Raw genomic sequence first — 22597 nt, forward strand, 5'->3', positions numbered from 1 at the left:
GGTCTAACTCACCTATAGCTCTGGCTCCTTAATGCCCTGATGCAGCAGACCGTGTTCGACATTTGGGACCTCCTTCTATCAGAGATGGAGGATACTATAGCTAAGGGCTTCAAGGGTCGTAGGCAGCTTCCGTATGCACATTGGATCACATTCCTGATGCTTAAGTCTATGCAGGTCAGGACCCCAGAGATGGTTGCCAAGTACAAGGGTGCCACTACTGAGTTTCTAGCTTATAACATGGCACAGAGGATCAAGCACATCACACCATAGGCACCCACTCAGCCTAGCCATCGGCTAGATGTTCCAGAGTCAGCAGCTCAGTAGGACGAGATCATCAGAGGCATAGCCGCTACTAAGGAGGAGCAACTTGAGGCACAACAGGAGATGACCGAGTCCAGTGATAGTTCGGATGATGACTATCAGCCGATTCCTTAGATGCCTCCATGTAGACATGATGCAGATGCCGGTAGTTCTAGCTCAGCTCTACCTACACCATAGATGGACCCTGCTTTGATTGCTATTCTTGAGCGGATGTAGCAGGATTAGGCATGACAGGCTTAGGAGACCGCTACCAACTTTGCACAGTTTCAGGCTCGTCAGGATGAGTTCTAGCGGCAGCAGCAGATCCTCCAGCAGCAGCAGCAGATGCATCAGCAGCAGTTACTCATGCAGCAGCAGCTTATGGGATTTGTGTAGCATGTAGTAACAGCACTTGGGGCCCCACAGCCATAGCCTTTGCCCTAGCTTGCTTAGCCTGCCACCACTACGACGACTCCAGCAGTACAGCCTAGTGGGCTTTAGAGTCAGGGACAGCCTCTAGCTCCATTTGCTTCACCCATAGTTTAGGTGTCCTAATGGTTTTCCTCACCCTGGTAGCCCCGTAGTTCACACCATATCATATGGGCTTCTCACCGGATCAGTCTTCCTCGCTATTTGTGCCTGACACGTTAGTCTTCAGGAGTCTTGGAGCATCCTTCAGCGAGTTGATAGGCATGCCTACACCGCCACATATGCATGCCGCTGGTCCTTCTATAGCAGCTCCAATTGTCATGACTACTCAGAGGCTCCCATCTTCTGTCGCATCTTCAAATCCTACGACAGACGTACCAGCAGCATCACAGGCAGCACCTGCCCTAGCTCAGACCCAGACCGCTTCAGCGACACTTCCTGCCATAGAGGGTCAGTCAGTATAGAGCTCAGGGTCAGATGATGATGGCGCCCAGTTCCAGCTTGCCCCTCGTACCTCAGCGCCCGGCTCGTCCACTGCAGCCCCGCCGACCAGCCCTTAGGTTTTGGTGTTTGATGCCAAAGGGGGAGAGGGTTCGAGTATGTAGACTCAGGGGGAGCGACATTTAGGGGGAGCTAGTTATCTATTATTAGCTTACTATATACATTTGGAGTCTTATTTGTGTGATACACTATTACTATTATGCATTCGTGTGTTACTTTCATGCATATTATTATATCTATGTGATAGTGATATCTACGTGATTGTGATATATGACATGTGTGCTCTCTACTTTACATTATTTATATGTCATATCACTTGTGTTATGCTCATTTGCCTTTGCTTCCATGTTTATACTCCGATGCAAATGAGCTTTATTACTTATACTCATGCTTATTTCATATCTTTTGAGTATATTGTGTTGGCTTGGGTCATATAAGCTTGACTAACACTTTTGTTCTTATCAACAAAAGCTTATATGAACCAAGCCTATCAAAAACCTCACTCTTTTACATACTCGAGGTGGTATTGTCATCAATCACCAAAAAGGGGGAGATTGAAAGCATCTAGGCCCCTAGTTGGGTTTCGGTGATTAATGACAATAGAAGATTACTATGACTAATGTGTGTTTTGTAGAGGCAATTAAGTTAGGTCATGGTAATGGAGATCAATTGGGCAATCAAGGTTGTCATGCCCCTACGATGAAAATCGTTTTGGTTTTCAAAGGATGGACGACAAGGTTAATGATGACTAGTTCTAAGTGCCAATTGGAGTTGGAGTAACACTTAGAGTAGTTTAGGACTTTGTTTTTCCTTTGGCCGTACTATTAAGGGGGGTATGGACTGGTAGCTTGACCTAGATGAGTCTAGTGAGTTAGGTGTGGTGCACACTTGTTAAAACTAGCACTAGGTAGCTCCACAATAGCCCTATGATCCTATGGAGCAAACTTCATTCACATATGTTCGAGAGTTGGAAGTGAATGGAGGGTCAAATGCTGACCGGACGCTGGCTCCGGTGCGATCGAACGCTGGCCGCAGGGTCCGGTCAATTCATTTGATCAAGAGACTGTGTTCGGTGTGACCGGACATTGGAGAGGTCAAGTGACTGAACGCTAAGTGGCAGCGTCCGGTCGACTCTAGTAAGGTTCTAGAGAAGGGAATCTGCGATCGGACGCATCCGGTCAGTGCTGACCGGACCCTGGGGGTTCAGCGTCCGGTCGAGTATAGTAAGGTTCCAGTAAGTGTCTAATGCGACTAGACACGTCCGGTCAGTGGTGATCGGACCCTGCCTGCGTCGGATCAACACATTTTCACTGCAATGTGGGTTGAACTGACCGGAGCATCCGGCCAACATGACTGGAGCATTCGGTCCCCCACAGAAGCTCATAACGGTTCGTTTTTCAAGCTGCCTTTTAAATAGAAGCTCCACTCGTGTGTGGAGTCACTTTTGCTCATTCCAACAGCTGAGAAACATGTTTGTGAGTGCCAAGAAGAGCAAGGTCCTAGTGAGGTGATTGAGATTTGAGAATCCAAGAGAGTAGCCTCATTAGTGAATCAAGAGTAGCCAAGTGTTCATCCATCTTCTCATTAGGCTTCGTGTGGTCAAGTGAGAGTTCGTGCTTGTTAGTCTTGGTGATCGCCATCACCTAGATGGCTTAGTGGTGATTGGGAGCTTGGTGATCATCCGGCAGAGCTTATGGGTGACCCAACTCAAGTTGTGAGCGGCTTTGGGTGATTCACCACGACAGAGTGTCGAAGAATCAACCTATAGAGAGCACTTAATCCTTGCGCGGATCAAGGGGGAGCTACACTCTTGCACGGGTTCTCCAACAAGGACTAGTGGGGAGTGGCGACTCTCCGATACCTCAGCAAAACATCGCCGCGTTCCTCTATCTCTATTTACTTTGAGCATTTACTTTGAGCAATTCAATACTTGTTTTTACATTCATAGAATTGCCATGCTAGAGTAAGTTTAGAACATAGGTTGCAAGTCTATTGTGCGTTAGATCAATAGAAACACTTTTCTAAGCACAAGGGGTTAGTAGGATTTGATTATTGCAAGAAAATTTAGAATTAGCCCAATTCACCCCCCCCTCTTAGGCATCTTGATCCTTTCACTACCTACCAACACGCCATACAGGCCTGCCTCAAAGACAAGATAAAAGACAACCTCGTCGAGGCTTATGTTGACGATGTTGTTGTTAAAACCAAGGAAGCATACACCCTTGTCGACAACCTAGAACGTACCTTTGCAGCCCTTAACACATTCCAATGGAAATTAAACCCAAAGAAGTGCATCTTTGGTGTTCCATCTGGTATACTGCTCAGCAACATCATCAGTCATGATGGCATACGCCCTAACCTAGAGAAAGTAAAAGCTGTCTTGGAGATGAAGCCGCCCAAAAAGGTGAAGGACGTTCAGAAGCTTACTGGATGCATGGCCGCCCTCAGTCGTTTCATATCCAGATTAGGTGAAAAAGGACTATCGTTTTTCTAACTGCTCAAAGCATCCAAGAAGTTTGAGTGGTCGGAGGAAGCAGACGCTGCCTTTACACGGCTAAAACAATTCCTTACATCACCTCCGGTCCTCACTGCTCCCAGAGAAGACGAAACCCTCCTACTTTACATTGCGGCAACTAATCGAGTGGTCTCCACTGCCATGGTGGTCGAGCGCGACAAGCCCAACCACATCTACAAGGTACAGCAACCAATTTATTTTGTCAGTGAGGTGCTTAATGAATCCAAGACCAGGTACCCACAGATTCAGAAACTGTTGTACGCCATACTAATTACATCCTGAAAGTTGAAACACTACTTTGACGGATATCGTGTGGTGGTCATGACCGAGTACCCTCTAGGAGACATCATTCGCAACAAGGATGCAAACGGGCGCATCGTCAAATGGGCAATGGAGCTATGCCCTTTTTCCTTGGAATTTACAAGCCATACTACAATCAAGTCTCAGGCACTTGTCGATTTCATCATCGAGTGGACAGACTTAAGCACACCTACCTCTTAGGGGCCCATCAAGTATTGGAAGATGTACTTCGACGGCTCTCTCAACATCAATGGTGCAGGAGCAGGAGTCCTTTTCGTATCACCATCTAGGGAGCAGCTCCGATATGTCCTCAGGATCTATTTCCCGGTGTCTAATAACGCCGCCGAGTATGAAGCATGCCTACACGGTCTGTGCATTGTGGTCAAGCTCGGTGTCAAGCGTCTCTATGTTTATGGAGACTTGGCTCTGGTCATTAACCAACTCAACAAGGACTAGGATACGACCAGCGAAAAGATGGGCGCATACTGCAAAGCGATCAGAAAGTTGGAAGGCAAGTTCTATGGCATCGAGTACATACATGTGGTCTGGGACAAAAATCAAGCAGCAGATGCGCTGTCAAAGTTAGGATCATCCCGAGCCAAAGTCCCACATGGCGTATTTGTTCAAGACCTGCTCACGCCCTCCATCAAAGAAGAAGATCCCACGGTCGACAAGCCTCTAGACCAGCCATTGGTGGCTATGATTCTAGCGTCGAACACAACCAAACCATCTTCAACCACAAAGAAGCCTGACTGGAGAGTACCTTTCATCAAGTACCTGACAGATGGTAGCGGTTACACCGATCAAACAGAAAATGAACGCCTAATGCATCGTAGTAAGCAGTATCTGCTCGTCGATGGCAAATTGTGGCACAAGAACGTGCAGAAGGAAATCTTGATGAAGTGTATAACCTAGGAGGATGGTGAACATCTCCTAGACAAAATCCACTTTGGCTCCTGCAGCAACCATGTGGCCTCGAGGACGCTAGTAGGCAAGGCTTTCTGAGCAGGGTTCTATTGGCTGTCAGCCGTAGTCGATGTAGAGAAGCTAGTCCACCATTGTGAAGGTTGTCAGTTTTTCACCAAGAGAATCCACGTACCAGCACACGAGATTTAGACTATACCAGCCTCTTGGCACTTCGCATGTTGGGGACTGGATATGATTGGGCCTTTCAAACTAGCCCTTGGAAAATTTACATGCATCTTTGCGCTGATCGACAAGTTCTCCAAGTGGATAGAGTACATGCCCCTAGTCAAGGCATCTTCAGAAAAGGCTATCGTGTTCCTCGACCAGGTCATCCACCGCTTCGGCATACCCAACAGCATCATCACTGATTTGGGTACTTAGTTCACCGGGAATGTTTTTTGGGACTTCTATGATGAAAGGAGCATAGTAGTAAAATACGTCTTGGTGGCACACCCTAGAGCTAATGGACAGGTCGAGCGGGCAAATGGTATGATTCTGGACGCACTTAAGAAGAGGATGTACAGAGAGAATGAAAAAGCTCCTAGAAGATGGCTCAAAGAATTACCAGCCATGGTCTGAGGTCTTAGAACCTAGCCCAGTCGCAATACCAGCATATCACCATACTTTATGGTTTATGGCGCTGAGGCAGTGCTCTCAGCAGATATAGCCTTCAGATCGGCACAGGTAGAGAACTTTGATGAAGACAAGGCCAATGAAGTGAGGGAGCTAGAAGTGAATAGTGTAGAAGAGAAGCGGCTTGATTCTTGCATACGTACAACCAAATACCTTGCTGTTTTACGTAGGTACTACAACAAGAACGTCAAGGAGCGGTTCTTCGTGGTCGAGGACCTAGTCCCAAAGTGGAAGACGAATCAGGCTGGTGTCCACAAACTCGCAACCCCATGGGAAGGACCCTTCATGATCAAGGAGGTTACACGCCCTACATCTTATAGGTTAGCTCACCTAGACGGCACAGACATACCCAATTCCTGGCACATCAACAAGCTTAGGTGTTTCTATGCTTAGCTACTAAGATATGTACTCCTCTTGTACTCTTGATTTATTTTAATAAAGCTATTATGATTTCTCCGACCACTCTAATGTGTCACTTCAAAGTCTATTGTTATTCTAACTCTACCAGTTAAAACCGACCACCATTCCTTCTTGGGTTCTCGAAGCAGGCCCTGTCTCTGGTTTCTCCCAACACATGCATGGGATCGCTCTCTATGCTACGGGTGATCGGTAGGTGCTCTCTGGTTTGACTTGTGTGTTTCTACGTGTGCACAAGCTACGCACCTCACACTCTGACCACAAGGCAAACCATGTCCATACAAACCTTTTAGGATGACATGTCGACTAAACTGGTACAACTAAACAGAATGCCAACACATTCTAACTTAGTTACATCAACATGATATCCGAGCTTAAACACGTTTTCTACAAAACAAACAAGCTTATGTTAAAATACAGTTACGTTATTACAAGCTTGCCTGAAAAGGTCCAAGTTTACAATAACCCAACTACATCTTCTTCTATAGCTATAGCCTACACTATTGGCTGGTCGGGGCATGCGGCACCTGCTGCTCGCTAGACCTGACATCGTGCAAGGGTCTCGGGGACTCTAGCATTGATCGAGTTAAAGAAGATGGCCCCGCCGATGCCTGGCTGGTCGAGACCGTAGGCTTTGCCGGTTGGCTTGAAAATGACGGCACTCCTAGCTGACTTGTTGATGGCATTCCTTGTACGAGTGGTGTCGCACCTCCACACAGGTTAATATCACCAATTATTTTCATCGACAAGTCTAGCTGGGTCATTCGTAGCTCCTCGGCCTTGTCTAGATCTACCTCCTTTGGGTATCTAGCCTCTAGGCGCTTGAGATCGATCAGGGGGTAGTGAGCACGTACCATGCTTAGCACATGTGCACCTGCGTACTCCCCCGCCTCCTTCACGAACTCCTAGAACCATCCCCATGCCCTTTGGCATCTCTCGATCAACCCCAGCTGTGGTGTCCTTGGCACATCTTCTGCTAGTGTCGGATCGATGAGGTTAAGGACTGGCAAAATGCCCTATGCCACCTCCTGGGACCGGCTTTTCTAGGTGTCACAGTCCTTGGTGATCTCTTGGCATTGCGCCTTCCAGCCATCTCGATCTTTCATCATGGCCTCTAGATGCTTCTTTGCATTGATTTTTATAACTGCAAACCGCACAAGCTGTTAAGACGATATACCATGACAAACTACGGTAGGCAACAAAAATGAGCAAAGGTGGTTGGACAACTTACCTTTCAGCTCCTCTGTCATCTTGGTCGTGTGGTCCCGGAGCTACACTGGTCTTGCGCTAGTTTTCTGTTGTCCTCATTTAGGCGATCACACTCCCCGACCACACGACTGTTCTCCTCTCAAAGATGGATCACTTCAGCTTCTAAGCCTGCACTATAGTTGTTACTACCAACAACACAACAACACTTGTTAGTAGTCGGTATGATAAAATGGCTATTTACTTGTTCTTTCCCGCTCTTTCTTACTAAGTTGGATGACTAGGTTCTACTTCTAGGAATCTTGCATCATCTTTTCATGATCGGTGGCTTCAAGTCGCTGGCGCAAGCGGTCCACCTCCGCCGTTAGCTCCTTGTTGTTTGCAACGATTCCCTCAATCTAGTCAAAGCATCTCTTGCGGTACCTTGCAGTCTTCATTAAGTCCTGAGTGCAGATAGCTAAGTAAGACAACTACGACTAAACTGCAAGACCAATGGGTGAAGCGAAGCTTACCTGCACTTCTGTAACAAGCTGCTTTGCCGCACGTTCAACTTTCTTGGTTTCTTCAACCTCTGGGATTTCCTCATGGATAACCCATTGGTCATTCCACCAATGTGACACATAAATATGTTGTCGCTTGTCTTGCGGATGGCCCAGGACCTCCTCCACCTTGTCCTCTTTGGGCCCTTCTTCGAGTCCTGGTACTGGCCCGACGTCAGCAGCATTTGTGATCACCACAGCCTTCCTACGAGCTGCAGCATCGGTAAACATGGTCTGTGCTCTCACCTCCGACCACTGCTCCTCGGTCTGCTCTGTTACCCTCGACGCTGAGGTGTTGCCCTCAGCAGGTTTAGCGCTCGGAGCACTCGTGCCTAGCTCGGCTGGTCCCTCAACCACCTGCTCGGGGACTGTTGTCTGACTGCTCGCTTGCCAGTGCCTCAACGGATCTTCTACTATGGCTTCCTCGGTGGTCGGCTGCTGGGTAGTCTGCTCCGTACTTATTGGCGGTGCCACGCCACTTCCGGCTACCTAGTCCGGACTTTCTATGGACACCGAGCTAGTACATCCAAGATAAGTTCAGAAAGCAATCATATTAAATGCAAATTGCTAACTTATAACAAGGTTATAAATACTTACATGATGGAAGCACGGAATGATGTGGAGAAGGCGTGTCTCTTCAGCCGTACTTGCTCCACGTGCTGTGCGGGTGACTCCTGGTCTCCCTCTACATCTAGCACTATCACTGGGCCTTGGTGCTCGAACCCTCCGCTGCTTTTCCTTCGCGCTACAGTGTCAGTGGTGTGCTCGATCGAGTTGTCGCTCCCATCGCCAGTCGCGTTCCTTTCCCAGGTACTCTCGAGGTCGACCTGGCTGCATCCTTCACCGCCGTCGGCGATGTGGGTCCCACAGGCATGGAGGAGACACCTTGCTCCATCGACTCCAGTTGCTTCCTCCTTTTTTGAGGGACAAGTCGAAAGGTGTCTACATCCTCTCCCTCCTCTACGTCATTGTCTGACCAAGCAAAAATCACCTACCGATGCTTGCTGGCTGGGTTCTCCTTCGGGCCCCCCTCGGGCTCATTGATATTTAGCACTCCCCCGGTGAGCAGGGTGGTTACTAATCTCTTCTTCGACTATTTATGGGCAGCCGGATGCTTACTAGCTGCTTTGGCCACTGCCTCCTCTCCAACTCCGAGCATCGCCTAGTCGACATCCTCGTCCTCGATCTCGACGCTGGTCTGGGTGATGGGATCAGCTCCTTATGGCCAATCTACTCTAGGGGGTGGCAACACAAACACTATCGCTCTATCACGACCATTAAACTGGGTAAAAAAAGGGAGTGAACACAGTAAGTTTCCACTTACCCTACCACAATATAAGACTACCGGTACGCAACAAGACGAGTTACCTTTGGGGGAGGTCGGGCAAGCTTGAAAGCATGCTCGATGTCGCTCAATCTAGCATAATTTGGATCGGCTAAGTTAAATAGCTCGCCAATTCTATCTTTGACTTCGATTTTGTCAAGCGTCCTCTGCCTCGTCCTCGTCGGGTCTGTGCTCCCTTGATACTCATAGCCAGGATGTACCCTCCTCTGGCAGGGCTAGACCTATTGGCTGATGAAACTCCTGACCACGCTCGGACCATCCAGTTTTTTCCATGGGATCATTCCAAATATTTCTAGGATTTGTCCAAGATGCTCGAGCTTCTTCGACCAGCTTGTCTTCTTCTCCGGAATGTAGCCCGTGTCGCACAGTGGGATAGTGTTCGGCTCTTTGCGTCTGTAGAACCATTTCTTGTACCAGTCGTCGAGTGATGTGTTCCATGGGTAGTGGAGGTACTGGGCTTTCATGCCGTCACGGAGGTTGAGGTATACACCCCCAGCTATCTTCGAACCACCGCTTCCTTTCTTCTGCAGACAGAAAAGATGGCGGAAAAAATTGAAATGGGGCTAGAAGCCGCCATATGCTTCACACAGATGAATGAAAGTGGCAACAAGGAGGATCGAGTTGGGATACAGATTGCAAATCCCAATCTCATAGTAAAGACAGAGCCCCTGAAGAAATGGATGTACCGGAACCCCAAATCCCTGTTTAAAGAAATCCTCGAACACCATGATCTCACCTGGTTGTGGATCGGGGTACCCCTTCCCCTCCGGCGCATGCCATCCTGCGAGCTCCTTGTTGTGGAGTACCCCCATGGTGACGAGGTCTTCAATGGTCTGCTCGTTGCTTCTCGACTTCCACCATTCCTTCGCCATGACCCCTGTTTTCTTCTGCGCATCACTTTTCGCCATGACTCCGGCCTTGTTGGTGAACGGGGAGTGTTCTGATCTTCAACAGTAGCGGGGGATTAGTAGAGGCGGCAGTCGAAGCAGGAGCAGATTGATTGGTGGTGATTTCAGATGTGTTAGGGTTGGTTGGCGAGAGGAAGAAGAAAGTTGCGGTTGCGAATGGCAATGGGGTTCAGTAAATAGTAACTGACCTATCCTATACTGTATTTAACCCAAGAGTTATGCTGTTTTGTCTGCTTGGGTTTCTTGGGAGACGTGCGCACATGCCACAAACGGTTGTTTTCATAGCCTCGAGATCTACACCAATATATGCGCCTCTTCGTTGCTAGTGTGGGAGGGCCCACGCTGACGCACCTACTAACAGGTGCCACACAACTGTTTGCTTGACAAGAGAAAAAGGCAGTATGACATGCTATACTCGTCTACTTTTTTGACCAGACGTGTCAGACCGGACTTGTCGGAACAAATAAATAAATAAATACATAAAATAATAGTAAAAGTGGCATATGGATTTTTTCACACTTTTTGTGCTTGGGGACTGTCCCGACCAACCTAGTGCTCAGGAACTGTCGTGACTATCCTCGTGCTCGTGACTGTCTCAACCACTCTCATGCTCGGGACTATCTTGACCACAATCGTGCTCGGGGACTGTTTCGACTACTCTCATGCTCAGGGACTGTCCCGATTACCTTTGTGTTCGAGGACTGTCCCAACTACGGTTATTCTCAGGGATTCATTGTTTTCCCATGTTGTGTTCGGGGACTGTCTCGACCACTCTCTGGCCATTGCTCAGGGACTGCTCTCCTCAGCTACATGTGATTTGTACTCACATACAGTTGAGAGGCATTTATTTTTTCTCTCCAGCCATTGCTCGGGGACTGCTCTCCTTGGCTACATGTGATTTGTACTCACATACAGTTGAGAGGCATTTATTTTTTCTCACTTAGACCTTGCTACAAGGCTAGTACCTCGTCTTCCAACAAGCTTGGGGACTACATCGGTACGATGCACCTACCGGTGCAGTTCGTATCGCTTGTATGACGATTGGATTCACAGCTTAACTAGAAATTCTGTTTAGACCCTGGCACCACGTGCCTACGTCACCTACTATTAGGCTCAGGGACTAAGTGGGCACACTTCACCTTGCAATGAATGTGCTTATTTTATCGACCCCTACGCTCTGATTGTTGGCCATATCTATTGCTGTACAAGGGTCACTTACATTTCTTTTCAGAAATACAAGTGGGCACACTTGATCAGGAAAGAAATCTTTTTCTTTTTTCTTTAGAGCACCATGCATTCTTCAGACAACTAGAATCTTCGGCTATGATCATGGTCTACTGCTCTTTGTGCTGACCAAAATACTGGCACATTTGCTTGGTCAATGTTTCAACCAGTTGGAGATGAAGACAGACTGCATTAGCCAAAGAAGATCAAATGGCGTGTCGCAACATAATACATGGTGCTCGGGGACTAGCTGTGGGGGTATTAACCCCTATACCCTTATGACTAGACTTAGGCCGGCTTGGACCAGGGGGTCCGGCCCCCCAGAAGACAACATGCGGCCCAGCCGATCTGCTCGGAGTCCCACACAAGGAATCAAGGCAGATTTGGAGATCAAGCAAGATCCTGGTCGGTTAGAATAGGAATCCTTATCCGGTCACCTATGGCAATTGTAACTGATTAGGATTAGTTTCTGGATAAGGCGGGCAGGGGACCCCTCTCAAAAATCATCTGATATACATACAACAATACAACAATACAATCAGACATAGGACGTAGGTATTACGCCTTCGCGGCGGCCAAACCTGGATAAAACCTCATGTCTATCTTGCATCACCATCTCGTTTGTAGCTTGCGCACCTGTCTGCCAATAATCTACTACCTTGGGCATACCCCTAGGTAGACTACCGACCATATTTCATCGACAATGACCGATATACAAACAAGTTTGCCCCTCTTGATAGTATGGCCATCTATCCTAAACCCGGTCATAAACTTCTCTATACACCTATGACCGGTGAAATGAAATGCCCTATAGGTTATACATTTTCCTTGCACATTCCATTCCATCTTCTCCAATATCGATGCAACACATGCACTAACATGATCAACAATGATATGATCCACTTCATATCATCATGTTACCTTATTGGTTCATCGATCTTGACCTCACTTACTCTTCACCATTGCATCGGCCCATTGGTGCCAAGTCTTTGTTCAAGCTTTACCACCACATGGTCCATCGCTCTAAAGCCTCCAACTTACCCTTCACGCTTGCAACTGGTCCATCAAGCCAAGCCTTATCTTGATCTTCTCCACTTTAGTCACATGACTCCATGTCATGTCTCATATGCAATGAGCTCCTTCTTCACATGTGTGAGCTTTGCAACATCTCCGAGCCATTTTCACCACCATGACATATGTTGCTCACACACATGTACCTGTGGACTAATTTACTATGTATCTCACATCAAACACGATTAGTCCACCTAGGTTGTCACTCAATTACCAAAACCAAACAAGAACCTTTCAATCTCCTCCTTTTGGTAATTGATGACAACTCTATAAAGATATGGAAATTAAGCTCTTTTGGATTCATGTTGCTTGCCCAAGCAATTTTCTCATGTGCAAATGAGTTTGGACAAGTACCACAAACCCTAATTGGTAATATTAGCTCCCACTACATACGTGCTACAATATTTGGTTTGAAGCTTGCACATATGCATAGATTGGAACTGTGGGAGAGAATTTACTATCAAATGATGCTAAGGTGTATAGAGTAAACCTTTGAAGCATGATACCAATCGGAGTTACACCTTTAAGTTCATCCTTAGCACCATGGTTAGCTAGATATCACTTGGAAATAAAAGCACTAGATACCTTATGAGATCAACATTAAAAGTAAGGTACTAACATTACTTGAAAAGTATACCAAGTGTCTAGCTATCATCTTATACATGCTAGTTTACATTCCATCAATCAAATTCTACAACTAGCATACACCACATAAGCATGCATATTGAATTTAAATGCTTATGCAATGCAAGCAAACACATGAATATGCACATATCAAATGCAATCAATCAAAGTTCATGAGCTTGCTTCCCCTACTTGTGTACTTCTCTTGTTCAAGAATTTTGATCCTTTCACATCCTTCAATGTTGCTCCCCCTCTTTGTTTATGTCTATGTCCAAACTCTACTTCTTTGTCTCAATCTTTCCCAAAACTTTCATATCTTTGTAAAATCTCTCCCCCTTTGGCATTAATTTTCATAAAAGGTGTGCTTCTCATTGATGCAAAGACATACTTTTGGGTAGATGGTTGAGGCTTGTATCTTGCATTTTTTATGGACATCACTTGATTATTAGAATGACACCACTTGTATAGCTTCTTGAGATACCACACATAGAATCTTTGACCTTGATACCAATTGGTGGGACACCTCCCCCTAAGTCATTTTATGGGTCATCCATTTGATAAACTCGAGCTCTTTGTAGTGAGGGATGCATTCTTCATTTGATGATCTCTTAAAGTTAAGGATCACTTATGGAACCATCTTCTTGTATGGTTGATATCATGTGTAGAGATGTGATACCACGCATATGATTGATTTGTCAATAAAAACTATTTCTTTAAGATATGCTATTATCATGACTACCATGTGTAGGATATCACTTGTAAGTTGATCTAGACACCACTTGTGAATTCTTGATAGAATACTTGAGTCTAGATGCCACTTGAAACAATTCAAACTAGATATCCATTTGCATTGTTGTCTTGTGCTTGTACTCTTGTCATTATCATGAGCTTTTAATTTTGACTGGACTAAATTGATTTGCCTAAGCTTTCAAGTCCAGTTTGAACCAATAACAAGCTTCTTCACACCTCTTGTAAGGGTTATCTTGCCAATGTTACACTTGTCACTTGTTAGCAATCCAAATTAAATTAGGTACTTAGGTTCACTATCTCATGAATAAATTCATATACTAACCACTAGATCAATTAATCATTCAAGCAATAGTGGTAGGCTATGAATTTAAAACTTTCATTTGTTATGCATGATCCTATGAAGTATGAACTATATGTACTAACCACATACTAGTAAGGGATGAAATAATCATGCACATTATAATGATACATTTACTATCTTGGAGCAGAGGATAGTCACTAGTTTCCAATTAAGCTCCGCAATAGCAATGTAAAGTCCAATTTATAGCTTGGTGAAGACCAATCATCATAGATATAGTCCATTCTTCATCCATATGAAATGAGAACCACTAATGATCAAGTGCACTTTCTTGTTGTGGTTGGCTTGCTTTATCTTTTGATTAATGCTTGCATGAGAGAACTATTTGGAATACCACTTGAATTACCATGACTAGCTCTCTTTTAGGTGTTGCTTACTTTTCTTGATCAACCCTTTTGATTGCTTCAACTAAGAATCTCAAATATCCCTTAGATTACCACTTCCATGTTAGCCTTCCAAGTACCACACTTGGTTTACCTACACATAGGAGGCAAGCCCCTATACTAGGAAGAAGTGACCTCTCTTCAAAGAACAATCCTTGATACTCACTTGAAATAACTTGATTGATTGATACAAGTGATGAACTTAACTTGATGAGTAACCTTGATTCATTCTTTAAGTTTTTTTTTAATATTTTTTTTAAGTCATTTTTTCTACCAAATGATTTCCAATAGTCATTAGAACTTAAACTTCATCTTCATCTTGAATTTGATCTTGATCTTTCAATTTGAGCACCAAATATGTGCAAAGTACACTCCACAATCAAATAGCCTTATACTCTTTGCTTGTTATGCTTCTAGATCATCTCAAAACCAAATTTAGGGACGTCAAACACTTAAAAACATATTTCTGATTTGAGGATCTTTCAATCAAAATGACTCCAAATAAATCCAATAATTGTCACTTTTCTAGCAGATTCTGTACTCTTTAAAGAAAAATGCATATCTCCCAAAGTACAGATCCAAATACCACGAAATTTGGTGGAGATGTGCTTCACTAAGTTATCTAGCCGATAGAAAAATTTGAGCTTCATTTGACTTCTATATTGCTACCATATTTTAATTCTTCGACCACTACTACATGCTGAAAACTGCTGCACTATAGTTAATAAGATCTACTCCAAAACCGAAGCATCTTTTATCTAATTGTCATGAAATTTGTACAACATCTTATACCATAAGTCTAGAGCATGTACACCAATTTTCATGCCAATCCAATAAGTTTAGATGACTCAAACATGGCTCAGATCACAGCTCACTCAGATTTTCAATATAGGACAGATTTCAATCACTTGAGCTATACTTCAACAAATGTGAATCAAACTTGAAATCAACTTGTTTGAATACTTTCACAAGACATAAATCCAATCAATCCACTTACTAAATGTTATTTTATGACCTTATCCAACACAAATCAATTCAAACTTGATTACTAAGCTATTTATCCATTCAAACATCTCAGAGGAAGCAACATTGCATATTTATCCAATTCAATTAACCCGTACGCACCCAAATAAAATGATTAGTAAGAGATATACCTCGCTTAGCTCATGGTCAATCAATTTACAAGCTTTAACTCAAATTCTTTCAAGCCATCAAATATATATATCTAATAAATCATCCACAACTTGAATATAACACTTGTATGTTGTTGCACTTTTGAACTTCACTAATTCTTGGCTTGGTATTGGGATAGGATTGCAATAAGCTTCAATACTTGGCTCAACATACGATGATCAATGTGAAAATCAATTGAATCAAGCCTCCAATGCTGATAGTACCTACAAACAATCATCCACTATTTGATGGTATCCAAACAAGTTTGGGTCCTCTCAAGTTAGGAGCAATATACTTAGGCATAGCCTTAGTATGAGTAGCAGGATATTTTGTAATCGTAACCAATGAGGTACCATTGTCATCCTTTCTAAGCATATTATTATCAATAATTGAAATAGGCTTAGAAATATTACCTAAGGGACATGAATTAGCCATGTGTTCCTTTTTTTGGCATGAGTAGCACTTTCTCTTTGCTTGAGCCTTTTTTTTCCTTGCTCATGTTGTGCTTCTCACTGCCTTGCTTCTCCTTGTTTGCTTGAGCCTTCTTCTCAAGCTTGTTTGGGCAACCTGAAACTAGGCGATCCAATATGTCACAACTATAACACCTCATGTGAGCAATCTTCTTCATTTTCTCTTCTTTGTTCTTGCTTATTTGCTTTGCATCTTGATTCATCCTTGGACGCATTACTCTTTCTCTTACTTTTTCACCCCTTCTAGTTTTCTTTATTTTTATCATTAAATCACCACTATCTTCATGGTTGATCTTGATTTGAGTTTGGGGCTTCTTTTCTTGCTCATCTTATGGCTCTAGTTGAGGCTTCACTTGTTGCTTTACCAATTACTTGGTTGGGCACATAGAGGTGAGTTGACCCCATGTACGGCACTTGAAGCATTTTACATGCTTGAGCCTCTCTTTTTCTTTTATCTCCTTGAGCTTCTCTTTGTTTGGGAAAGTATTTGTAAGATGTCCCACTTCATGGCAGCGATGGCACATCAAACGAGAAAGCTTCTCTTTCTCTTGCTTCTTTATCTTTTTTCTCCCTTTCTTTCATCCTTTGTCATCTTTTTCTTGAAGCCAAGGCCAAACTTATCACCATATTATCTTTGAGTCTTCAACATCTGCTCAAAGATGACTTTTGAGTTGTAGCACCTCTCTAAATTATTGCTCAAATTCTTCACTTTACTTTTGAGCTCATTGTTCTCCTTCAAAAGGTTAGTCTCACAAGACATAGAAGTAAAACAAGCATCTATTTATGAAGAACATGGCATTTCTAATAAGTCATCACAAGAGGTGGATACATTGCCTACATCACAAGGGTTAGCAACAATATGTGATTGATCAATTAACCCATGTGATGAGTTCTCACTAGTTTTAGTTTTTCCATTGGAAAGCTCCATAGTGAGAAAAGCGTGGTCTTGTACCAAGTTATCATGAGCAACACTAAGTTCCTCATGAGTCAATTTTAGCTCCTCATATAAACAAGTAGTAACATAAAGTAGATGCTTTTGTTGTTCATATGTGTTTTTTAGAAAAAGTGTTTTCATTTTTCAATTTCTCGGTTTTAGCCATATCTTTTTCTAAAGATTTGATCATGCAACTATTTCTATCTAGAAGGTCATCATATAAATCAAGATCAATCACATTTACATTAGATACCTTAGTGTCACCTTATGACATGAAGCAATGTGATGTAGTTGGAGAGCTTAAAGAAACATCACTCTCATAGCCCAAGCATGATCCATCATTATCACCATCAAGTGTGCATGGAGTAGCATCATTATTGGCATCACTTGTGGCATCATCATCAATCTTGTCAAGTGATCTTATGGTATGATCATCATCATCATCATTTGACCATGAGGTGGAGCAATCTTCCACAATTACCGAATTATGGCTATGCTCAATATCTTCATGTGCCTCTTTCTTGGGCTCATCATCATCATCGAAGACTATCCCATACTTCTCATTGAGATAATTCCAAATCTCATGAGCAGTCTTTATGTCAATGATCTCACCAAATATGCTATCATCCAAAGATCTATACAAGATGTCAATAGCTTGGGTGTCGAGATCTAGGCATTTATCTTGTGCTTGAGTTAGATTATTTTTATCCAACACATGAGAAAAGCCTACATCTATTATCCACCATATTTGAGCGTAAATAAACTTGAAATTGCATATCATCCAATTTTTCCATCGTGCAAAGTGTGTGCCATAAAAAATGTGTGGACTTACATCTAGCCCATAATTCATCATCCTCTCGGGTCGGTGAAGACCACAAATGAGAGACCTAGCTCCGATACCACTTGTAGGTCTAGATGGCGGACTAGAGTGAGGGTGAATAGTCCTTTCTAAAACTTAATCGCGTCGACTAACTAAAACAAGTGCGGAATTAAAACTATCGGTCTAGCCAAGATTACACCCCTCTATCTATGTTCTCTAGCACCTTTCAAAGATCCTAATTAAACAACTAAGGTGCTAAGCTAGCTAGAGCTTACCTATCCAATTCTAGGAGCAAGGTCACGCAAAACTATGCCACTAGTATTTTGCACATCAGGGAGCTCCTATACAATTCTAGTAAGCAAAAGCACAAAGCTCCTAAGCTCACTGGCAATGCTCAATAACAAGGCAACCAATGTCAAATTAGAGAGCGCAAATACTTAGCTACACAAACTAAGGAATGTGACTAATAAGGTTACACAAACTAAATTAGCCACATAAGGGAGCTACTTCTATGCTACACAAGCAAGAAAGTAACTAGTGAGCTACACAAGCTAACTAATTACAAAAGCAATTACACAAGCACAATCTATATGAAAGTAATTATAAGCTTGTGTATGCAAACTAACAGGAAGAACAATGTTGACACGGTGATTTTCTCCTAAGGTGCACGTGCTTGCCAACACGCTACGTCCCCGTTGTGTCACCGCTCACTTGGTGGTTCGGAGGCTAATTGGCATCACCCGCCAAGCCCGCATGTCGGGCACCGTAAGAACTTACCACAAAAGTGAGGGTAGCTCAATGACACGCTCAATTAGAGTTGCTCTTCGCGGCTCCCACGGGACAAGTACAATGCCCCTCACAAAGCTCTTCTCCGGAGCACCGTACAAGCTTCTTGTAGGCTTCGATGGAGACCACCACCAAGCCGTCTAGGAGGTGGCAACCTCTAAGAGTATCAAGCACCATCGGCTTGCAAGATGATCACCTAGTGCCACTTGATGCAACCTCACGATGCAATCGCACTAGAATCGCTTACTCACTCGATCGGATGAACACTATCAAGCTCAAGTGAGTTAGAGGGCTCCCAAGCACTACCACATAAGCCACCAAGGCTCTAGTCTGCTCAGCAACTAGCCCAAGGCCAGCCAATGCTTGGTTTTATAGCCCCCAAGAAAATAGAGCCGTTGTACCCCTTCACTGGGCACTTTTCGTACAGACCGGACTCGCAGGTCATAGAGTCTGGACGCTACAATGACGCCACGCGTCCCCTCCTTTTGAAGCCAACTATTGGGCTTCAACGGCTAGCTCCCGCGCGCACATACTCTTGACCGGACGCGCCGAGGCCAAGTCCGGTTACCAACGCATTTTTGCACAACTGACCGGACTCACCTTTATCCTATGACCGGACTCGACTCTATCAGCGTCCGGTCACTTCAAGAGAGGTTCTAGAGAGCTCTTTTGATGACCGGACTCTCCGTGCGTCCGATCACTCCTGGACGTGTTAAAAACACTGACCAGACTCTGTGATCGGATTCGCCGGTGCTGACCGAACGCGCAGGTCGCAGAGTCCAGTCACAGACCTTTCAGTGCTAAAACGGCTATAACTCTTAGCTTTGAACTCCGATTTCGATGATCTTGAATATTTTGGAAAGCTTACTCAGAGGTCTACATATCTCACATGCATACTTGATCCAAATCACAATGGATCAAAATAGTATTCTAATCCAAAGACTATCCTATAGTTCGGAGTACACCAAAAAAACTTTTTCTCTTCTCTAAGTTGATCCACAACAACTCCAACTTCTTCTCCTTTGCAAATGTGACAACACCACCAAATGCAAGTGTGTTAGCATTTTCACAAATATTTTTCAAAGGATTAGTCACTCAATTTACCACGCCACTCGATCCGAGCAACATTGCAAAGTTAGATCGCTCAAGTGGCACTAGATGACCGATATGCAAACAAGTTTGCCCCTCTTGATAGTATGGCCATCTATCCTAAACTTAGTCATAAACTTCTCTACACACCTATGACCGGTGAAATAAAATGCCCTATAGATTATACCTTTTGTCTTGTGCATTGTATTCCATCTCCTCCAATGTCGATGCAACACATGCATCAACATGATCAACAATGATATGATCCACTTCATATCATCATGTGACCTTGTTGGTTCATTGATTTTGACCTCACTTGCTCTTTACAATTGCATCGGTCCATCAGTGTCAAGTCTTTGCTCAAGCTTCACCACCACATAGTTCATCGTTCCAAAGCCTCCAACTTGTCATTCACGTTTGCAACTGGTCCATCAAGCCAAGCCTTGTCTTGATCTTCTCCACCTTAGTCACATGACTCCATGTCATGTCTTATATGCAATAAGCTCTTTCATCACATGTGTGAGCTTTGTAACATCTTCGAGCCATTTTCACCACCATGACATATGTTACTCACACACATATACCTGTGGACTAACTTCCTGTGTACCTCACATCAAACAAAATTAGTCCACCTATGTTGTCACTCAATTACCAAAACCAAATGAAACCTTTTAGGGCCTGTGTAGGAAAGAGTGAGATACAGGTACACGGGGAAGAGGGGTACGAAGTACAAGCATGGGCATCTTTCCGAACATCTGGGTGCCTTGCTGATTGTCTTCGTTATACGGTTGTTGGTTACGACTGCTCCTAGATGAGATGCGTGGTCATATTTGAAATTTTACACAGCTATTGCCGGAGTTGTGGGCACAAGCTGGAGACTTGAACTGCCATGTTCACTTAGCTAATAAGCCATGGCTGAAAATACTGTTGGTTAATTTATTGTGAGAGAAAAATATTATTTCATTGACTAAAAAAAGTACACCTTATAAGCCAAAGTAGCATACTGTAGCCCCACCGCGGTCAATAATGCCGGCCGGACCCGGACGGGAAAAGATAGCCCTTGTTTAGTTCGCGAAATTTGGAATTTGGGGTTACTATAGCTCCTTTGTTTTTATTTGGCAAATAGTGTCCAAACATTGACTAATTAGGCTTAAAACGTTCGTCTCGCAATTTTCCACCAAACTGTGCAATTAGTTTTTCTTTTCGTCTACATTTAATGCTCCATGCACGAGTCGCAAACATTCGATGTGACAAGTACTGTAGCAACTTTTTGAACTTTGGAGTCCAACTAAACAAGACGATAGCAACACGACAGGTGGCGTCCAACCACAGCCTGAAACGCGCCGGGGCGCAGCGCGAACTCCAAAGCCCACCTGTCCAGCGGGGGGGACCTCGCCGTTGCTGGAGCGGCGGCGCCGCAGGCGGCAGGTCCCCGTCGGAAGCGTCCACGTCCCGGAACGCGAGTGGCGCCCGCGGCCGTCACTGTAGGTGCCCCTGCCAGCCCGCTTGCACGCGTGGGCCAACGGGCGAGGCGCACGCCAGCACGCCCGTGCGTTGTCCGGACGCAAGCAACCGCAGGCTGTCCCGTCGCTACAGACGCTGGGATGTGCGCATCTGTACTCCTACTCGCCCAGGGCGACCGGGACATCAACGTCGGTCGTCGGAGAGAGCTCCTTTCCTCGAGAAATGGTTGCCATCTGGCTACCGGTGGCACCGGAGCGGATCCGAATTGTTTAGTTGCCGCATTACCAGATATGGAGGCATAACAAAACACTGGAAAATGCTTGTAAAGAAAACATCTTCTACACTATTTCGAAGGTTGAAGGTGCGGTGCGGAGGCAAGCAAGCAACGGAGCCGTAGTACTGGTACCAGCACAACTGCACAAGGCAAAGGCAAGGACACGCCGCGCGGTGTCGGCATGGCAACAATGGCGCCCCACACGACCACGAAATCCACGATACGGCGAAAGAACGCAGGGGTTTTCCAGTGCACTGCATTGGCGCGACAGGTCACGGACGAGCGAGGACGAAACGGGGGCGAGCGAGCACGTGCTCTCTGGGGTGTGTGGGTGTGGCAGCGGATGGCGCTGGGTCGCAAGCGGACACCGAGCTCGCTCGGCGACCTGGCTATCACCGGCAGGAGATCAAGATGGGAGGGGACTTGAGGATTGGATTTGGAGGGAAGCGGTACACGGTTTCGGTGGGAACACAGCTCCAGGCCTCCAGCGTTGCTTGTCCGCATGCGTTCGCCTGGGGGTCGAGGTCTCGAGGACGAGGAGCGCCGACCCGACCTGCTCTGGTCGTCCGCGTCCTTTGTTGCATTCAAGACAAGTTGATTCTCGTAAAATTTCTGTATCTATAAAAAAAATTCTGTGTTTCAAAGGGGCTTTAAAATAGATTTCCTACTTCAAACTTTTTGAAGGCGAGTATTTCAATGAATCAGTGATGGTGGATTATCGGTGTCGACGATAGTTAGGGCGGCAAAAGTTTTGAGGGCAACGATGGAGACCCCATTTTTTTTCATAGGAGGTCATATTCCCTTGTTGTCTTATCTCTGAATAAAAAACTAGTCTGCTTTCTATGACAGATGACGACAGATCTTTTGCGTGCTGTTCTTTCTAGAAAATGTTGCCTGTGCTCGCTGCAGCTGAAACCGTAGCTTTTTTTTTCTTGCTGCTCCGACAGTAAATCATGAGAGGAGTTTCTGCATCTGTAGCTGCAGATAAGCTGCAGCCAGCACGGCCAAGTAAGGGCCTGTTTAGTTCTCAAAAATTTTCACCCCAAAGTGTCACGTCGAATCTTACGGCATATGTATGGAGTACTAAATGTAGATAAAAAAAACTAATTGCACAGTTA

This window comes from Miscanthus floridulus, chromosome 18 (genome assembly GCF_019320115.1).
Source record: "Miscanthus floridulus cultivar M001 chromosome 18, ASM1932011v1, whole genome shotgun sequence".
Classification (NCBI taxonomy): domain Eukaryota; kingdom Viridiplantae; phylum Streptophyta; class Magnoliopsida; order Poales; family Poaceae; genus Miscanthus; species Miscanthus floridulus.